The sequence below is a fragment of the Dama dama genome, chromosome 29, assembly GCF_033118175.1.
Source record: "Dama dama isolate Ldn47 chromosome 29, ASM3311817v1, whole genome shotgun sequence".
NCBI lineage: Eukaryota > Metazoa > Chordata > Mammalia > Artiodactyla > Cervidae > Dama > Dama dama.
The window spans coordinates 62,976,981-62,995,907 of NC_083709.1; the positions used below are offsets into that span (position 1 = coordinate 62,976,981).

The 18,927-nt window shown below is 36.0% G+C and overlaps 1 non-coding gene across 1 annotated transcript; it reads right to left on the minus strand.

Annotated features, from left to right (window-relative positions):
* Window positions 1-16,285: 16,285 nt before the first annotated feature.
* LOC133049032 (U6 spliceosomal RNA) lies at window positions 16,286-16,392 on the minus strand. Its single transcript, XR_009691191.1, has one exon. It is a non-coding gene; the product is annotated as a U6 spliceosomal RNA (small nuclear RNA).
* Window positions 16,393-18,927: the final 2,535 nt, after the last annotated feature.

The window sequence follows — 18,927 nt, forward strand, 5'->3', positions numbered from 1 at the left end:
AGAGTGAAACAGTTGGCTTAAAACTCAACATTCAGAAAAATAAGATCATGGCATCTGGTCCCATCATTCATGGCAAATAGATGGGGAAACAATGGAAACAGTGTCAGACTTTATTTTCTTGGGCTCCAAAATCACTGCAGATGGTGATTGCAGCCATGAAATTAAAAGACACTTGCTCCTTGAAAGAAAAGTTATGACCAATCTAGACAGCTTATTAAAAAGCAGAGACCTTACTTTGCCAACAAAGGTCCATCTAGTCAAAGCTATAGTTTTTCCAGTAGTCATGTATGGATGTGAGTTGGACTATAAAGAAAGCTGAGCACTGAAGAATTGATGCTTTTGAACTGTGGTATTGGAGAAGACTCTTAAGAGTCCCTTGGGCTGCAAGGAGATTCAACCAGTCCATCCTAAAAGAAAGCAGTCCTGAATATTCATTGGGAGGACTGATGCTGAAGCTGAAACTCCAATACTTTGGCCAACTGATGTGAAGAACTGACTCTTTGGGAAAGCCCCTGATGCTGGGAAAGATTGGAGGCAGGAGGAGAAGGGTATGACAGAAGAAGAGATGGTTGGATGGCATCACTAGCTCAATGGACATGAGTTCAAGTAAACTCCGGGAGTGGCAATGGACAGGGAAACCTGGCATACTGCAGTCCATGGGGTTGCAAAGAGTCAGACATGACTAATCAACTGAGTTGAACTGAACTGATAAAATAGGTAACTAATGAGATCATACTGTATAGCACAGGGAACTCAACTTGACCACTTTTTGATGACCTAAATGGGAAGGAAAACCACAAAAGAGAGGATATATGTTTATGTATAGCTGAGTCCCTTTGCTATATAATAGACTGTGTGACTGAACTGAACTGAATCAAAAGACCAATGAGTGGGTGGTTCCTCAATTGTTGGAATGATCCTCTAACTCATTAGAATATGAAATCCCCCAGCTCAGGAAAACTAACCACACCACATTTCATGGCCACCGCGTATCTCCTCTGCAATGGCACACACTGTGGACTGTGCTTCTTTCTGAATCTGAACAAATCTATCTCTTAACCTATCGCTGTGTCTCTCACTGAATTTTTTTGCAGAGAGACATCAGGAACCTGAGCTTCATTAGTTCCTGAAACCAGGCACTGTGGGTTTTGGCCAGGCTCAAGTCCAAGTTGGATACAACTGAGTGACTAAGCATAGCACGGAGTCCCTGCCATGTGGGTTTGACTCCTATCTTAGGTAAACAGTTTCAAACACAACTTTCAGAAATGGAAAGATGATGACCTGCCCAATACTTTGGGCTTTGTGGTCTTGGGATGAAATGGATGCTGAAGATGGCTTGCTTGAATAACTGGAATTTTTTATTTTCCTTTTTCTTTCCTTTTATCTTTTCTATCAGGTCTTGTGCCCACTCCCCACTCCTTTCTTTCAAGCAGAAAATATACTAAGTAGTTACCTTTTTCTTTTAGTAAAACAAGTATTGTTTTAGATTTCTTGTTGTTATGTGAATGATATTGTTTTGTTTTGATTTGTTTTTATTGCCAAGTGAGCGTTGGTGGTTGATATAGGGGGTATCTTGGGAATGTACCTTTTTCAAGATTAAGTGTAAAAGCTTTTTGTTTGAATTGACTTTTACTGGGTGCTTCAAGCTTTGCTTTTGGCTCTTTGACAGGGGACTGTATATCACTGTATTTCCTCTGGGGTTCCAATAAATAAATGATTCTATGTCCACCTGGGCACTTTTTTGGTGATTTTTCTATGTGTGCTCTTTAATAGCCAGATGTGGATTCTAGGAAAATGAGATATAAATGAATATAAGTAATCTGAAAGTTTTAGAATTTGCTTTGGTTGTATTCCTGGTCTCATTCTACCTCATGTAGCAGATGACTTTAGAGAGCATTAGCTATATATTGATTAAATATTATATAGACATGCTAATATTATCAATAAACATATTGCTATATAAATGTAATATATTAATATTTATGTTGATGTATAACAATCATATGTTATACATAAACATATACAAGTATATAATATATACTATTAATATAATATATTCATGATATGAATGTGATATATAATATAACATTGACTATAAAATGATTATATCAAATATATAAATATTCAGGCTTCCCAGATGGTGCAGTGGTAAAGAATGTAGGTAAAGGAGATGCAAGAGATGTGGTTTGATCCCTGAGTCAGGAAGATCCCTTGGAGAAGGGAATGGCTACCCACTCCAGTATTCTTGCCTGGAGAATTCCATGGACAGAGGAGCCTGGTGGGTCACAGACCATGAGATTGCAAAGAATTGGACATGCCTGACTGACGGGGCACATATAAATATACAGTCATTATAATGATATGTTTAATATATTCTATACAATATAATATAATGTATTATAAGACAATTTTATAATATGGATATATACATTTATAAACATATTTATATTTTTAAATTTTATAACATGTGCATTACGTTATGCATACAAGTATGTGTGATACTTAAAATTTTATTATGTAGGAATCTGTTCATCGTAACAACTGATGTAAAATAAACACTATTTTAAATCAAATGGGCTATAATCTTACTACCTACACATAACTACTTTAAAAATTTTTAACCTTATCTAAATCATACTTGCATATCTCTCAACTATTTTTTTACACATGTACATATACACATTTATATATGATATATATGTATAATACCAGTTTTCAATTCAGTGTGTGTGTGTGTATATATATATATATATTTCTGTGCATTTATATAAATATAAATCTTGTTTTCATATATGTATATAAATGTATGTATGTTTCATATGTTTATATAAATGTCACACAAATTATGTGTATATAAATACAGAAATATACTTATTTGAACAGAAGGGATTAAAATAAACATAGTTCTCTAAGAATAAAAATAGTTATGTCTCACTGTTTCAATAACTCTATAGTTTTCTACCGCATGTGTTTCTGTAATTGCTATGAACAATTCCCCTTTGTTGAATGATGTTTTAATTTTTGCCATTATAAATGAGGCTATGAAGCATATGGGGGGCAAGAGTACTTGAAAAACTCTCCTAAAAGAAAACACTTAGGTATATGCTAAGTTAAATGTAAAAAACTTGTTTTCAAGTGCATGGCTGATTTTGGAGGTGTGTGATAGAAATTTCCATGACCCACGAATGAAGGGTGGTGCATAGCTGTGAGCGTTAAAGTTACACTAAGAGTGGATTTAAGATGTTGATAGCCTGGAACACAAGCTGGCAAACCTCACTTTATGGAGCCAAATAGCAAATATTTAAGGCTCTGTGGACCAAAGAGGCAAAAATGGGGATATTATTTAGGTGCTGTGCTGTGCGTAGTTGCTCAGTCATGTCTGACTCTTTTGTGACCCCACGGACTGAAGCCCGCCAGGCTCCTCTGTCCATGGGGATTCTCCAGGCAAGAATACTGGAGTGGTTTGCCATTTCCTTTTCCAGGGATCGGACCTGGATCTTCTGCTTGTAGGTAGATTCTTTACCATCTGATCCAGGGAAGCCCACATACATATATATTAGGTACTTATATAACCATTAAAATGTTACCACTTAAAAATGTGAAAATTATCCATAGCTCATAAGCTGTAAAAAATAGGCAGCTCTCTGGATTTGAGACACAAGCCGTAGTTTACTGACTTAGAGACTCAGTTTTAATGATTGTGACCACATGGGAGGCAGGAGATGAGTCCATCCCTACTAGATGGGAAGTTAGAACTAAACCCATCCCTCACTTCACCTGTAATGAAGGGGTGTGCCAGGAGAAAAAGTATCTATGAGGAAAGGGAGACTAAGACCAAATTCTCTTGGCCTCTACTCTAGGCAGGAAACAAGTAGGAAATCCTGAAAATTTTGAACCCCAGACCTGTGTTCACAGTGTTTGGGTTGTAAATTTGTTTGTAGTTTTGCAAATAGAAGCCAAAAAATTAAAGTGCTTCCAAAGGGATAGCATTCCAAACACAAAACTAAATCCTTTCTGGAGAGGTAGACCTTCAACCCTGGCCTAAAGGGTCCCACAGATAAAGTTTAGCTAAACATGAGCTCATAAGCTAAATTTACACAATAATGAGGAACTCTGCTACAATGTGAGAGAATCAGCAAAAGCAGTCAATACTAGAGTTAGATTCCCAAGGCCATCCATTGGATGTTGAAATTACCAAGTGCAAGGCAGAAAATAAATACACATAAAACTAGAACTTAGGGATATTTTATAAGACTGGGTAGAACCTTTTGTAAAAAATTAAAAATACATGTCATTGATAAAGGTAAAAACTCAAAGATTGTTTAAAACAGATTAATTATGGCGAAGAGTGAAATTATGCTGTTTTTTTAAAATATGACAGATCAGATATTCTGCCTAATTGTATAAGTAGACTGATCTTTAAAAATACACATTGTTTTAAAGACTTACTGACTCTACAATTGGGGCTTCCCTGGTGGCTCAGTGGTAAAGAATCCTCCTGTCAATGCATGCGACGCAGGTTTGACCCCTGGATCTGAAAGATCCCCTGGAGAAGGAAGTAGCCACCCACTCCAGTATTTTAACCTGGAAAATCCCATGGACAGAGGAACCTGGCAGGCTACAGTCAATGGAGTTGCAAAAGAGTCAGACATGACTGAGCAACTAAGCAACAACTTTATAATATGTAAGGGCTTCTCTCCAAAGAAAAGTGAGAAATAGCAAAACAGAAAGTCTAGCAGGGAGGAAGTTGATATATTCATTGCTAAGGAAGAGCTCAGCCTTAGACCAGCAACAATGTGGAGGAGCTGACCCTTAGATACTAACACTAAGCTGAAATCTTAAGAAATGTTGAAGTATTTATAACCAAAAGGATTTGTTTTAATTAATGACCAAGTGTTTTAACTGACATCAGAAGAGTAAAACAATAGACCCTGAGAATGTAGGAAAAAAATAGAGGTATGAGCAGAACTTAATAAAACAGAAAAAAAGTATAAAATTCAGGGGATTTAGTAGGTCAAAATGATATTCTTTGGAAAGATTTAAAAACAATCACTTGGATTACGAAAAACAAATAAGCTACAGAAAGAATCTGGAAAATGTTCTAACAGAGGAGTCAAAGAGAATATATGAAATGCCAGTAAATTTGAATATTTATGTAAAATGGACAATTTCCTAGTTCCTAAAGTTTACCAAAACTGACACAAGAGGAAGTATATAACTGGAGTTCTTTAACCAGTAAAGGAATTAAGTCAATAGTTTAGAATCTTTTACGAAGAAAATATCAGATCATTTGGGAAGTGAATTCTATCAAATTTCTACCAACAGATAACATCAATATTAATAAAGAAAAAACTTATAAAGAGTCACAAAAGAAAGATGATCCTTTATTCATCTTACAAAGTCTATATAATCTTGCTACTGGAAATAGGATAGCACAGTAAGGAAAATGAAATTTATAGGTCAAACTTAACTTGTGAATATAAAAGCAAATTTTTAAACTATTATATCAGCTACCTCAGTTCACTAGAATGAGAAAAAGCATGACCAAGTTAGGTCAATGAGTGAAAAAGTAGTTTAATGTCAGTTTAATTAAACATTTATATGTTTAATATATAAATTTAAATCACCCACATTTTATTTCTCTCATTTGTCTTTTTAAAAAATTGATAAGTACCTATATTGATCCTTCTTGTACTCAGCATTGTCCTAAGTGGTTTATATTATTTGCTCCTTTAAACCTTCTATTCTTCCTGGGAGAAGGTTCTGTTTTGCTTCCATTTCTTAGGTAATACTCTTAATACCCAGGAAAGTAAGGTAACATTTGCAGGTTTGTGTGGATGGTCAGTGATGGGACCCGGACAGAAACCATGCAAAGACTGCTTGGAAACAGAGCTCTGTATTGACACTCATGTTATAGATGAGAGGAAAAGAACCATGCACTTATATATATAGTTTAGCGTTCACATCATAGGTTAATGATTTTTGCTACTGATCCAAAAATGTCAATTTTATTATCATCTCAATTCCTTTATGCTCTTGAATCTAAATTTAATTTAAGATGCATCCTGTTCCACTGGATATTTCTTCTATTTTTGAACCAAAATGCTACTTTAATTATAATATAATAAATGTGATATAGTAAACATATTACAAGATATAATAAATAGCATAATATAAAATAACAGTATAATTTACCATATAACAAGGTCAAAAGAGAACAAAACTATACAATCATTTGAAATATCCTCCAAAGATACTTTGTAAAAATCAATATTCATTTCTAATTTAAAATAAGTAATTTTAGGGATATATGAATACTTCCATAATAAGAAGTAATTATATAAGAGAAAGAGGTAAATAATAAAACTTTAGTAACATAGGCAATAAATGCCAGACAAGATGAAGGTGCCTGATATAATGTTAAATAAAAACAATTATTGAACAGTGTTTTTAAAGCACTTATGAGTTCAGTGACAAGAGAAAATAATATCTCATAGAAACGAATATCTCATTCTTCTTAATGTCTGTACATGTTTTTATTGCATGACTATAGCAGCTTATTTAATATGTCACTGTTCTACATCTGGATTTCTAGGTTCTTTTGGAATTTTATTTTATTTATTTTTTAAATTTATTTTTGTTGTGGTATGCAGGATCTTTAGTTGTGACATGCAAACTCTTAGTTATGGTGTGTGGGATCTAGTTCCCTGACCAGGTATCAAACCTGGGCTCCATGCATTCGGAGGGGGTCTTAGCCGCTGGACCATCAGAGAGATCTCTTTATGAAATTTAATTATGCAAAAATGTTTCAGACTCTAGGACTTCCTCTTTTTGTATCTTTTGAAAGAAGCAATATCTCCACAGATGATTTATTTCTGCTGGCTGCTCCAGCCACTAGAAGACTATGGCTACTTCCAGTTCTTCCCTTCAAATTCCTAGTTAATATGAAAATGGAAGGCAAGAAAGTCTGCTTTGGAGACTCTAGAGATAAGTCTTGGTGGTAAAGGCTAAAAATATGAACCCTGAACAAATATTTTCCAGCTCTAACTATGTGTGAGTCCCTTGATTTGATTTTGTAGAGGATACAAGACAAGACTATAGAATCTGCCTTCACAGTGCTTCCAATAGGATGTTGTTGTTCAGTCGCTAAGTCACATTCAACTCTTTGTGACCCTATGAACTGCAGAAAACCAGGCTTCCCTGTCCTTCACTATCTCCCAGAGTTTGCTGAAACTCAACGTCCATTGAGTCGGGGATGCCATCCAACCATCTCATCCTCTATCGTCCCCTTCCAATAATGTGAGCTGAGTGAAATATGGTTGAGTATCTAATTCAAGACAAAATATAATGGCTATTTTTTGCTCATGGCAAGATTGGTAGAATGTATGTAGAAGTCACTATAGACTTTTAATTAGAGGGGCACAGTAAATCTTGTATTGAAAGCTGATTTTTCTGGTCTCTTTCTGGAGATGAACTGGAAATTGTATAGAAGAACCGAAATTAGCTTAACCAAAGGTAAACTCATAAATAATTGAACATTAATTAGATATTTGTGATCCATGTTTCTTTTTTATCATAATTTCTCCCAATTTATACACCTCTTTGATACCTGATTATTCATTTTCAAAGGTGCAATTAACAACGATTATGTATTTGGTTTTGTCTGGGCCCTGTAGAAACTATCCTAAATTACCAGCTGTGATTTTCACTTGATTTCCTCAAAAGAACAATTGGAACTCCTGGTCTTATGTGGACTGGAATGTGAAACTAAGTCTCTTAGATATAATTAGAGGACCCTGCAGAGTCCTTTGGTAAATGTTCGGAAAACACTAAGCTTCTTAAAATTGATTCTTGTAATGCTGCAGGAAACATCACTGAACCAAAAGGATGACAGTTTCTTGTTCTTTTGTTGGCCTTCTTCATGGAAACATGGCTGAAGTTTCTGGACCTAATTTCCTTCCTTGTGTGGGAATTTCACTAAAAATATCCAACTGCATCCTGTCCCGATATAATTTCTGAAACTATTAGGACCAGACATGCACATGTTGACAACTTATCAGACTTCTGGCCTCTAGACCTGTGAGTAGATACATTTATGTCATTTAACTCAGTCTGTGGTATTTTGTCATGACAGCTCTAGGAAACTAGAACATCTTTTTATGGCCTCGTCATCTTAAGTTGCAAGTTCAATCTTCAATATCATAACTAGGAAACAAAATGACATTTAAATTCCTTGTTACAGTCTTTCTTTACCATTCTTATTGTTAGTAATTTCCATATTTGGGTCTCTTTCCTGTATCTTGTAAACAGAGTGTTACAGTCATTTCTGGCCTTACTTCTAATATACAATAAATGTGCATATCCCTGAATTGATTTTGGAAAAGTGAAATGTATGGTAGGTATGTGTGTGCATATGTATATGTGTGTATTCATATACTTTATTTTTATATTTGAAATTAATTTTACTTTTGGCTGTGCTGGGTCTTCATTGCTGTTAGTGGGCTTTCTCTAGCTGCAGTGAGTGGGGCTATGCTCTAGTTTTGGTGTGCAGGCTTCACATTGCAGTGGCTTCTTCTGTTGCAGAGCATGGACTCTAGGGCTTGCAGGCTTAAGTAGCTGTGGCCTGTGGCCTCAGTATTTGCAGCACATGGGCTTAGTTGCTCTGTGGCATATGTGATCTTCCCAGACCAGGGATTGAATTTGCACAACAAAGTTGCAGTGAGTAGGGGCTACTCTCTAGTTTTGGTGTGCAGGCTTCTATCCCTGACCATGGGAAAAGCACAAACTCTGTGCCAATGATATATCCTCTTTCCCACTTTTCTAAATGTTATATTTTCCCCTTCATTGCTTTAGATCACGTGTAGCAAGCATGATGGGAAATGGCTACCAATGATTTTGTTATTAATTTCTATTATAACCTTCCTTTCACTGTGGCTAAAGATACTTCGTATGATTTCAGTTTCTTAAAATGTTTTGGTACTTGTATTGTGGCCTAATGTATGATCTATAATGAAGAATGTTTCATGTGTACCTGAAAAAGATGTGTATTCTTCTTTTATTGAGTGGAGTGATCTATACATCTCTGTTAGGTTTAGGTGGTTAATTTTGTTATTTAGTCCCCCAGCTCTCTATTGATCTTCTGTCTAGATGTGTTATACATTACTGAAAGCAAGGTGTTGATCTCCAACTATTATTTTAGAACTATCTATTTTTTCCTTCAATTCTGTTAATGTTTGCTTTATGTATTTGGGGCTTGTTTGATACATTTTTTATAGTTGTTATATCTTTTTGATGGAATGAACTTGTCACTATATAGTGCCTTTTGCCTCTTGTGACAGTTTTGATTTAAAGTTTATTTTGTGTGATATTAGCATAGCCATTCCAGATACTGCTTTTTTTTTTTTTTTTCCTTTTTTGGCTATAATTACGTGGAATATTTTATCCCATGCCTTAACTATCAACCAACTTGTGTTTTTGGGTCAAATGAGTTTTTTGTAGACAGCATATAACTGCATCATGATTTTTTTTTAACTTTGTTTATCAATGTTTATCTTTTTATTGGAGAGCTTAATTCACTTCTCAAAATTTACTAATGAGGAAGAACTTAATTCTGTCATTATTTATCATTCCAAAGTTAAAACAATATAATTTGAATTGAAACCAACTTAAACTTCAGTAGCATACAGTTCCATTCCCCCTCTTTATTGTTGTTACAAATTACACCTTTATACTTTGTGAGCCCAATAACATTGATTTATACTTACTTTATGCATTTGTTTTTTAAATCATGTAAGAAATAAAAAGTGGCATTGCAATCCAATAACATGATAGTGGCTTTAATATTTGCCCATGTATTTATCTTTACTAGAGATCTCTATTTCTTTAAACAGCTTTGAGTTACTGTCTAGTGTCCTTTAATTTCAACCTGAAGGATTCAGTTTGGCACTTCTAATAGGGTACTTGTTGGAAGTTGTAACAAACTCCCTCCACTCTTGTTTATGTGAGAATGTGTTAATTTCCCCCTAAGTTTTGAAAACATTTTTGCCAAATATAGAATTCTTGGTCAACAGTTTCTGGTTTTTGGTTTTTTTTGTTTGTTTTTCTTTCAGTACTTTAAATGTCTGGCCTCTGGCTCCCATGGTTTCAAATAAGAAATTAGCTATTAATCTTATTGGAGATCCCCTTCTTTGTAACACATTTCTTTCTCCTTTCAAGATTCTCTATTTGTCTTTTGGCTTCTGAGAGTTTGATTATACTGTTTCTGGGTATGTGTGTGTGGGTGTTGGTGGGGGCAGGTTCTTTGAGTTTACCGTAAAAAAAGAAATCAGCCAAAGGTTTACAACAACCAGATGCATATTGAATCCAGGAAGAGGTGGTTCAAAAATGACAGGAAAGCTTTGTGATAGTTGCCCTTGCCCCATCCATTCTCAGTGTTGTGATGTGTTAAAGAAGTGAAGTCTTAATGCAATGATAATCTTAAAACAGCAACAGACTATGTTCCTAGTATGGGACCATCAATCCTGGTTCAAGAGGGAGCAGAGAGACCCTACTCTCAAATTATGATGTGTATCTAATCTAGCCTGTTTTAGAGCTACCTGAAAGACTGACAAAGATGCTTACATCTGTTTTGCCTAATATGGAACACAGTCTGGAAAAGCAGAAGTCATTGTTCCAAAAAAGTAAAAGGTGAACTAACAAAGCACAGATGACTAGGACAAAAGATTATATATTGAAATACAATAGACCACATAAGATCCAGGAGCAAAAGCTGGGGGAGATTCTTTGTGAATTAGAACATACAAACAGTACCCATGTATACAGAAAAATTAAGAAAGCCACATGCATACTTACGATAAGATGCATGCTCAGAAAACATCAGTGAAGACTCTAAGCTTTTACCCTGGGCTAAGCCATAAACTCAGTGCAAGTCAGCTACTGAAGGAGTGATCTAGCAATCAGCAAAACGGGGAGAGTGTGTAGTTTTGAGTGTACACGTGGATGTGCATGTGTATATTTGTTTTTGTTTGCTTTAGGTCCAGGAATTCAAGGAAATATCTGTCAAAACATTAGCTAAATGTGGGCTAAAGGAACAGAGATTTCAGTGACTACATATGATTAGGAATACAGTCACTGCAAAAATATTTTGGAACGGTCCTTAATAGATTAATATAGGCTTCAACAGTCAAAAGCACAGAACACCCTGGGAAAGTGAGATAATCTGATTCCCATAGATATCACCTTATAATAATAATACTTGAATGCCAAATTTTCAACAAATCATAAGACACATATCAAGACGTAGGAAAGTATGGTCCACTTAAGGAAACAAACTATCCCTAAGGAAGCCCAGACTTTTCTCCATTGTATATTCTTGCCTCCTTTTTCATAGATTAATTACCATAAGTACATAGGTTTCCCTGGGCAGGATGTCCATTTTAACAATAATTCTTCCAATCCATGACCATAATGGTATATCTTTTCAGCTATCTGTCATCTTTAATATCATCAGTGTCTTATAGCTTCCTGGATGCAGGTCTTTTACCTATGTAGGCAAGTTTATTCTTAGATATTTTATTCTTTGTGTGTGTGTGCTCAGTCACTCAGTTGTGTCCAGCTCTTTGTGGCCCCATGAACTATAGCCTCCCAGGCTCCTCTGTCCATGGAATTTTCCAGGAAAGAATATGGAGTCGGCTGCCATATCATAGGAGAAGGCAGTGGCAGCCCACTCCAGTGCTCTTACCTGGAAAGTGCCATGGACGGAGGAGCCTGGTGGGCTGCAGTCCGTGGGGTCGCTAAGAGTCGGACATGACTGAGCAACTTCACTTTCATTTTTCACTTTCATGCATTGGAGAAGGAAATGGCAACCCACTCCAGTATTCTTGCCTGGAGAATCCCAGGGGTGGGGGAGCCTGGTGAACTGCTGTCTGTGGGGTTGCACAGAGTCGGACATGACTGAAGTGACTTAGCAGCAGCAGCTACATCATACTCCAGGGGATCTTTATGACCCAGGGATCAAAGTCGTGTGTCTCATAACTCTTGAATTGGCAGGTGGGTTCTTTACTGGTAGCACCACCTGAGAAGCCCCTTTCTTTTTTATGCAATTGTAAATGTGATTGTTTCTTTAACTTTGTTTTCTTATAGTTCATTTTTAGTGTATAGAAATGCCATAGATTTCTGTATATTAATTTTGTACCTGCAAGTTCACCAGATTCATTCATGAGCTCTAGTAGTTTTTGAAGGTGTTTTTAGGGTTCTCTATGTATCATGCCATCTGCAAACAGTAACACTTCTACTTCTTCTTTTGTAATTTGGATTCCTTTTATATATTTTTTTTCTTGTCTGATTGCTGTGGCTAGGACTTCTAAAACTATGTTGAATAAAATTTGTGAGAGTGGGCATCCTTATCTTGCTCCTGATCTTAGGGGAAATGCTTTCAGCTTTTCATCATGAAATATACTAACTTGTCACTGTAGCCCTTATTATGTTGAAGTATATTCCCTCTATCCCTCTTTTGGAGAGTTTCTACCATGAATGGATATTGAATTTTTTCAAAACCTTTTCTGCACCTATTGATATGATCAAATGGTTTTTAGTCTTCAGTTTGTTAATGTGATGATAAGAGACCTAAAATAGCCACATAGGCTCAGCAACCTTTCTTTCCCTGATTAGGTAGAAATCCTTGTTCTGCCTTCGAATTGAGTCAGTATCTGAGTAAAGAACTGCCAAGTATCATTCAGTTCAGAATACACTGCTGTGGCTATGTAGAAATGAACTTGGCTTTTCCAAATGATAGTAAATGAATGTACTGAATGAATGCTTCAACTTAACGAACTGTTCTTAAAAATATATTAATGTAGGCACTTCAGTGGAGAATTGAAAACAAAACAAAATTTTCAGATAAAGGGTTGAAGTAAAAGTACACTTAGTTGTATACAGTTTCCTCTTGTAAAATTATCTTTTTAATTTGAGTGAACAGTAAATTGAGAGTATCTGATTCGGGGCTAAGGAAATCTAAGCCTTCTTGGCCACGCTGTATTCTCCTAGGTCATTCAATATAGACACCAGTTGAATTGCTGAAAAAATAGTGGGAAAAATCCATCTCTCAGATCCAAAGGGCTGCTTTTGAAAATATGTGGATTGCTGTGCTCTTCCGGCCTCAAAAGTCCTCGTCTTAACCTTAGCCCTTCATGAAGAGAGGCTTTTGAAGCCACTTCCCACATTACTCATTATGTGACTGTTGAAAAAGTGAAACCCAGCTCTTTTCCTTTGCTTTCAATCAAACCATCTTATTCAAAAATCTGTTTGGGTTGTTATACCTTAATCTTACCTGGCAAGGGATTTATGTGAAGATTCTTATTATTTGGAAGATTGGTGCCAGTGAAGAAAATAAGAAGGAAAGATGTGGTTATCAAACATCCCAATAGTGAAGTTGTGTGAAAGCAACTTTTGAACATTACCCGTCAGAGTTTAGCCTTATTATTATGTTTTATTTTGTTCACTGAAAATAAATAATCTTCAGTGATTTTGTCTAGATTTTATAGTTTCCCAAAGTCCCCTTTATTCATGTTCAAACAGGGAAAATTACATTTTAAGTCACTGTTCTTTGTCTCATGTTATTTATAATCACTCCACATCACCTCTTGTTTCAAAGAAATGGGATCCTGAGAAGTGTCTTATGTTTGTCTTTGTGTAATGTGATGGGGATGCATCCCGGAGACATGTGAGATGTATAAATGATGGCATAATGAAACTAGGATGAGGAGATATGGAAAGGTCAGGAAAGATGGCTGTTAGAGTGTGGCTAGATAGTGGAGAAGAGAGATGTGCAGCGAGAGGGAGAGATTTGCAGACGGAGAAAATTAAGCAAATAATTAAATAAGTTTTCTTGTGTGGTATGGGATGCAAGTTTTTTCCTCCCCGTTTCCTTCAGAATCTCTTTGTGAAAGACTGTATTTTTCAGTAGTGTTACGGAGATAGGATTTGCTGTTTTGTTTGGACACCGAGAATGGACCCATGGCAACAGTTACATTTTGGTTATCTATGACTATCTTTAAGAAGAAATGTAAACATTGGCCACACTGTGTGCATGCTGCCTCCATGAAGCTTTTGTTCCCAGCTCATGTATCTTGTTTCTCAGTCATGTCCAGCTCTTTGTGACCCCGTGGACTGCATGCAGTATGCCAGGCTTCGTATATCTAGGTCCCTTCTTTCTTTAAGGTCAATCTCAAATGGCGTCTCAAATGTACATTTACTGACATATTCAACCCACAATAAACTGTTCCTTCTTTGTTCTCCTTAGACTCTGATTGTTTATAAAACATTCACTTTTGAATTTAGAAACTGTCTAATGTAATAAATTAGCTATTTTATCAGCATTTTTTATATCCTCAACATAATTATAAGCTTCTATAGGTGTGGAATCATACATTTTTGTGATTTTTTTTCTTAGTACTTACACTTACTTTGACAAAAAATACATTCATTTATCTAAACATTATTTATTGGGTCTTAACTATAAATGTACTTCAACTGAATAAATATTCTTTGAATGAAAGCACACACGAATGAGAAAGTATGCAGTAGGTCACTTAATGTACCAGTCAATATGACAAAACAAAAACATAAACACAAAAACAAGCCAAAAGAGGACCAGGACTTTCTGCAAAATATCCTGTTTTCAACTGGATGATGTCATGAAAATCAAGATACTCCTGAAAGGTCTTAATAGCTGACCAAGAATAGTTAACAACTGAAATTCTCTCAGACTTATTAACCCTAACACTAGATACATTTGTACCTCTTTAGGAATTTCATTAAAAGAGATATATAAAGGTTTTATAGACAAAATTTATAAATCTCTCCATCTCCACGTTCACATAGGTTGTTTTTTTTTTTTTTAATTTTATTTTAGAAAGCATTTATTAAGTGGGATAGGTAAATATTTGAGTAGATTGAAGTATTATATCTACACAGCTGAGGTGGGATGTTCTGAGATCATCTAGTTCAATTTCTTCATTGTACAGATGAGAAAACAAACGCAGACAGGTCAAGTGATTCACGCTCTGTACAAAGGCTGGTTAGTGTCAAGACAGAACTGAAAGTGTCTTGCCTCTGAACTTCAGTTTTTTGTCCATTGGTACAGTGTTCTGAAGTGTCCAGGTTTGTCAGGCTAAAACTTGAAGACTTAACTTTAACTGTATTAGAACTATGATGAGTTTAATGAATCCAGATGGTGATAGAAAGCTATTTTATGATGTAACTGTAGCCCACCAGGCTCCTCTCCTCTGTCCATGGGATTCTCCAGGCAAGAATACTGGAGTGGGTTGCCATGCCCTCCTCCAGGGGATCTTCCTGATCCAGGGATTGAACCCTCATATGTGGCTAGAGTATCTTCAGTTCCATCAAATGGATGCATAGTTATTCAGTTTTCTCTTAGAAGTTCTGGCAACTGTGGGAAGGGTCATTATGGTTCAGTTCAGGCTATATTTTCTAGTTAAATGATGTCTCAAATTTTCCCTATTGTGGCATGGCTCACTTTTACATGCCAGAAAAGTGTAAGGGATTGATCACCCAGGGAGCATTTGTGATTATTTTACCTTTACCTGTTAACTTTTGGGACTGGCTCTATTTATACTCTTGCTGATAATTTTAGAGGAAGTATAATGCTATTTTATGTGAACACATATGTATTTCTTTAATGATATATTCTGAGTTTGCCACTGATTTCAGAAATTTTAGGCCCTTCATAGTAATTTTCTTTTTTTTTTTTTCCATTTATTTTTATTAGTTGGAGGCTAATTACTTTACAATATTGTAGTGGTTTTTGTCATACATTGACATGAATCAGCCATGGAGTTACATGTATTCCCCATCCCGACCCCCCCTCCCACCTCCCTCTCCACCCGTTCCCTCTGGGTCTTCCCAGTGCACCAGCCCTGAGCACTTGTGTCATGCATCCAACCTGAGCTGATGATCTGTTTCACCCTTGATAATATACATGTTTCGATGCTGTTCTCTCTAAACATCCCACCCTCGTCTTCTCCCACAGAGTCCAAAAGTCTGTTCTGTACATCTGTGTCTCTTTTTCTGTTTTGCATATAGGGTTATCGTTACCATCTTTCTAAATTCCACATATATGTGTGTATATATATACCAATATACTGTATTGGTCTTTATTTTTCTGGCTTACTTCACTCTGTATAATGGGCTCCAGTTTCATCCATCTCATTAGAACTGATTCAAATGAATTCTTTTTAATGGCTGAGTAATATTCCATGGTGTATATAAAAATATGGAACGCTTCACAAATTTGCGTGTCATCCTTGCGCAGGGGCCATGCTAATCTTCTCTGTATCGTTCCAATTTTAGTATATGTGCTGCCTAAGCGAGCACCACATAGGTTTTCTCTATTTGGGTTTCCAAAAGATTTAAATAAAATACAGGATAATTAAAAATTAGACATTATCTTTCTTAGTTTCATTTTTTTTTCCTGGCAAACACCTTTAATTTTCTCCATAGTGCTATCCAATTTCCACTAGTGTTTTTCCTAAATGAAGTTTGCTCTGAATGGTGGGATATATAAGATGTAAATGAATTGTTTGTTATGTTTTAGAATCCTTCACAATGGCCTGGCTATGGAAATGCACTGAATATTATTTAAATAAAGTAACATCCTCAGGATTATTATTCCATCCTGGTTAAGATGCTGTCTGCTCTGGTTTGTTAAAATTTCCCTGTAGGGTGGTTTTAATTTTGTTTCTGATGGGATCTTAGGATTTATTGCCGTACTCATCCTACACCTTGTTTTCTTTGAATAGCTCTCCTTGCAGTTTCTGATTCATACAAGGCCTTATAGATTAGTGACAACCTGGCCATCGCAAGTCTGGGAAGGACAGGCCTGCTTTTCAGAAGTGTTCATGTTTTCTCTACCCGAAGGTCTTAAACAGATATCAGTCCTCCTCACCACCTCCCCTTCCCCTCTTAATGGATGAAATTTTTTTAGGACATTTGTACCAGCTTCTCAATATTCTTCCAAACTAAATCTAAATTCCTGACTTTGAGGTAATGTTATATTTATAGTTCCAGACCTTAATTTTTCTATTACTTTCTGAAACATGTATGTGTTCCTTTATTTTAATCTCAGCTGTGTGCTTTTAACTTTCAAAAAATTCACCCGGAATTTACGTGTGTCTCCACTAAGAGGATTACATTAAATTGAGCTTACTCTGCTATTTTACTGGCATATTTGAGATACAAATAATTTGCTACTTTCTGGAGTCAATTACCTGTATATTTCAGGCATCTAAAGCTCATCATGTTCCAAATTGCCCTCCTTATTGTTAAAAATTTTCTTGGGAATCTGCATGACATTAAATAGATCAAAGTTAGTGAGTGGCCCAGGAATGTCTGAAAGATTATTTGTTAAGAGTGGCTAGGGAAAGTTTAAGCAAGAAGAAAACCAAATGAAAAACAGAATCACATTATTATCGCTGTGTTCACTCCCAGGATTCCACATAGAACTTTCTGGAAAGCTGGATTGGGGTATAAAATGCCAGAGTTCTAAGTGGGGCTGACACCATCTCATGCCAAGCTTTCAGTTCTGGGCTAATGTCATCTCTGGTCTGCTCTTTGGAGTGGAAACTCTGGAGGAATGGCCAGGTTGTTCCAGGGTATATGAGGAGGGAGATTGTGAGCATGGCATTCTAAATTGCAGATAAACTACCCACTGTAAATGTGCCTTGTTTAATTCAACCAATCAGATTAAAGACTTTCCCCTTGAATGAAATGCTGCTACCTATATGAGCAGAAAAACAAAGTGGGTATAAGGAGATGGAGAGACTTGGAGTTTTGCTTTCTCACTGATTATCTTTTCCTTTGACCATGACTTCCACTTGAGTATCCTAGACTTTGGGATGATAGCAAACCCGTCTTCACCAGAACCTCTAAAGTCAACTTTGATTTTTTTCTTTCTATTCAGCCCATGTATGTATACAGTCAGACATTAGATTGACAAAGCAGGCCTTGAATATCACCATTTCTTTATATTCTCACTGCTATCATCACTGCCTTAGCTAGGGCTTTAAGTTCTATAAATATAAGTATAAATATCTATATGTAAATAAATAAAATATGATATTGATTCTGATGATTTTAAAGTGTTTTTCTGATAAAGATGCATGATATCTTATATAAATATTTTTATGTTGGCTATTCTTCTCTTGAACTTCCCAGGTGTGTCTGTGGTAAAGAATATGCTTGCCAGTGCAGGAGAGGGGAAACATGGGTTCAATCCCTAAATTGGGAAGATCCCCTGGAGAAGGAAATGGCAACCCACTCCAGTATCCTCGCCTGGAAAATCCCATGAACAGAGGAGCCTGGTGGTCTATAGTCCATGGGGTCCTTGCGCACGTGCACATGCATGCACACACACACACACACACACACACACACACACACACACACTCCTCTCTTAGGATTTTAGTCATATAATTCTATCTCTTGGTGTGTCTAGAAATTTTTGATTGAATGCTGGCCATTTTATTTGCTTATTTTTTTTTTCTCACTAGAAACCTTGTTTTGCTTCAAAAATTTTAATCCTACCAAGAAATAGCAAACCTTCAAATTAACACTTTTAAAATGCTATGAGGGACTTACCAGGTGGTCCAGTGATTAAGCATCCACCTTCCAATGCAGAGAAGAGTTCAGTCCCTGGTTGGGAAACTAAGATCCCACATGCTGCAGGACAACTAAGCCTATATGCCTCAGCTACTGAGCTGTGCACAGATTTCTTTTAATTTGGTTGATTAGAATTTGCTTTTAGTTATTAATAATTTAGAAAAGTTTATTTCAACTTCACAACTTATTATTGATAATTTCACATTAGTTTTCATTGTTAAATTTGAGAAAACTCTATGGATTACTTCCTCA